Here is a 3,452-nt window from a genome sequence, read left to right on the forward strand (position 1 = left end):
AATATAGTTATATTCAATTTTTCCAGTGACATTCGATCACAAAATCCTAAATGATTATATATTAATGGTTAAAACTAATATGTAATGAAAATATTAATGATTACATTTAATTAGATAATAATGAGTTAGATATAAATTTGAGTATTAATTATGTAATAATGAATTAGTCTTAATGGCTGAAATAAATATTTTTTGGATATTAATTAGAGTATTTATGATTAAATTTGCTCAATGAACCCCTTTGTTGGTGTATTAAATATAACTAGCATAAAAACTCGTGCGAGGCACGGGACATCTTCTAGTATAACTTCTAAATTCTGAGATGTTGCAGCGTAATGTTCATGATTTATGATGGTAGTGTTGTAATTTACATATTTAGTTACCGTGTTACCGATAAAAATCAATTTGGTGAGTGTAACCTTATTACCTTTTCATCATCTATAATTAAGTTTTTTTTATTACGAATTAAGTAACCTTGATACTGAATATTTGGTGTGTGAAAGATTTATTCAATTTTTTATTTAACTTTATTATAGTTGTGCGTTCATGTACGAAATTAGGTACAATATTTATAAAAAGCGTAAAATGACATCTTTGTATTTTATCCCTACATTGTGATTTTTGTGTGAAATGTGCATAGGTACATGGTTCAGAGCACACAACCACTGAGGTCGATTTATACTATTATTGGTTGTGTTTGTAAAATTTTCTCCTCTGTACATGTGTTCATGTGTTTGTGATACTCTCACTAATTTAAAAGTTGCTAAAATGTAGTTTAAAATTTCACTGAAGGTGTGCATTATTTTACAGTTTAATCAAACTTGCTTACTTTATCGTAAATATTTATTAGTTTAATATGAAAATTGTCATACATCACACATATTCCTTCCCACAAGTATGTTTACATCCAAAAGTAATTGAGACTGCACTAAGAGAGCTAACAAAGTGCATGATGTTTTCTACAACCTCAAGTTATAACAGACCACAAACATGTTCACGGTCCCAGGTTTAGGGTTTTGACAAAATGATTTGTAATAAATAATCCTCGTTAAACTTTACAAAATAATTGAAATCAAAACCCCCTAAAAAGCCTTCCCCCTCTAAACAACATTCTTTCAAACTTTCAAATTTTATCCTTGTAAAAGAATATTTTTCTTGTAAAAATATGTCTTTCACTATACTTACAGTTTAACATGCATATATTATTAAATGCCAAAATTCAGAAAAAGACAAATTTATCAGATACCTTATATTTCATTTAACAAATTGCATTTATTAGTATTCTTGGTAATCTGTAATGGAAGCATGTGTTATCTCATAGTCGTGATAGAAAATTGTATATCAATGTGTTTGAAATATTTATTTAATTTTTTATCACCCTTTTTTCATTAATGATATGTGTTGTTATAATGTTTTTAATTCAATCAGTGCATATTTTGGTCATGCACATTCATACGAAAAATAAAAATATTACACAAAATATACTTAGATGTATTTGAAAGAATGCCCAAAATACACCACTTTCCAGCTTCAAGTGCCCAAAATACCCACCAACGGGAAAACTGCCCAAAATACCCACTAAATACGCATGTTACAGATGCGTATTCTATTTTTTTTTAAAAATACAAAGAATACGCATGTGAGACATGCGTATACTCTGAGTGAATACGCATGTCTCACATGCATATTCTTTGTATTTTTTTAAAAAAAATAGAATACGCATAATGGTAATGTGTATTTAGTGGGTATTTTGGGTATTTTTCCCGCCGGTGGGTATTTTGGACAAATCTCCCCAAATGGTGGGTATTTTGGTTTTTCACCCGATGTATTTCATATCATAAAATATAGCTCAAATATATATCATAGTATTATGATTTGTATGGGTACTTTTGAACATTTGTTAAATTTGTATATTTAATTTTATTTGATAAACTATAATGATTAAAATATCAAATATTTCTCCACTACGCGGCACACGCGTGCGCACACACTCACTTATCGTGTGTATGATTACAAATACATGATTGAGTGGTAGCGTCATCCTATTATTATATACTTAATGACAAACGATTTTTATGTAATTTTAACTCAATGGAACATCAATCTTGAAAATAACATCAAAATTATTTACATATTATAAGGACTACCTATTGATATTATTTAATAATATGAATAATTTAGAAATGTAAAAATGGATTACATATGATACACATCACTAATTCATACTATAATATTGTACTATCAAAATATGTAAATGTAAAAATAAAATATGTCAAAAATAATTAAATAATTTCAATAATCAAATTTCAAATTTTAATCCATTCATTTAACATATACATATTATGTGTCTAGATTGAGACACGTATGATTTAGTTGCACAGTTATATGAAGTTGAATAAACCAATTAATACACTCAAGTTAGATTTCCTTTAACAACTTTTTTAAAATGACAAAAAACTAACAAGAATGGGGTAAAATTGTTATTTCAACTTGAATAAAATGTTTTATGAATATTTTTTTGACAAAAAATCTCAATCTAGCACCATGCTAAGCTATTATTACTATATATTACTAAATTATACTGTAGAATAATATAATACTAAGTAAAAAAATATTAAAAGAAAAATATGATTAAAATTTTTTGCCTCAGTAAGTAAAATTTCATATATTTATTCTTTGAAGAATACATAAGCACACCTAATATGTATATGATTTACAACACATATGGTTGAGTGGTTTGGGAGTATGATAATGTGTACAGTAATACTGATACCAAGGTTCAATTCCGACAAAGAACAATTTTTTATTGCATCACAAATATAAGGGTAAGTTAGACATTTCAAATTGAATAAATTCTCATCAATACCCCGTGTGAGACTGGACATATTCTAGTATAAGTTTTGACGTTACGAGATGTAATACTATTTCCGATATTCATGAATTGTGATGGTTGTGTTTTACGTTATTTTTGTAGTTACGTTGGTCATGTAGTTGCCTGATGTGATGACGGTATATTTCTTATACCCTTAGATAATGAATTATCATTATAAATTTAACTCAAAATGCGTCGAACTAATATTCTTGATTACAACAGGCATATTCTTGATAACAGTCATTTTTGTAACATGTTTAATGGGTTAAATATGAAATGAAGTACATAAATCATTTTGTTTAACAATCTCAAAAGGATATCATATGAATAACTTAATATGGTGTAAATAACAATTTGTTCAAATTTAAATTTAAAAATCTGGATAAATATATCTAAAGATTACATAAAAAAATTGTTTCGAGATGTTATCATATAAAGAGATAAAAACTTTACTTAATATTATTTTTCTAGAAACTTCACTGGCATCAAACGGGGTCGTAAGCTATTTCTTTTTAAAGTGTAAAATAAAAAAATGGTTGAGTATTGTATTGTAACTTTAAAAGATTTTGTAACCACTCAT

The sequence above is a fragment of the Apium graveolens genome, chromosome 4 (assembly GCF_009905375.1).
Source record: "Apium graveolens cultivar Ventura chromosome 4, ASM990537v1, whole genome shotgun sequence".
In the NCBI taxonomy this organism is placed as follows: domain Eukaryota; kingdom Viridiplantae; phylum Streptophyta; class Magnoliopsida; order Apiales; family Apiaceae; genus Apium; species Apium graveolens.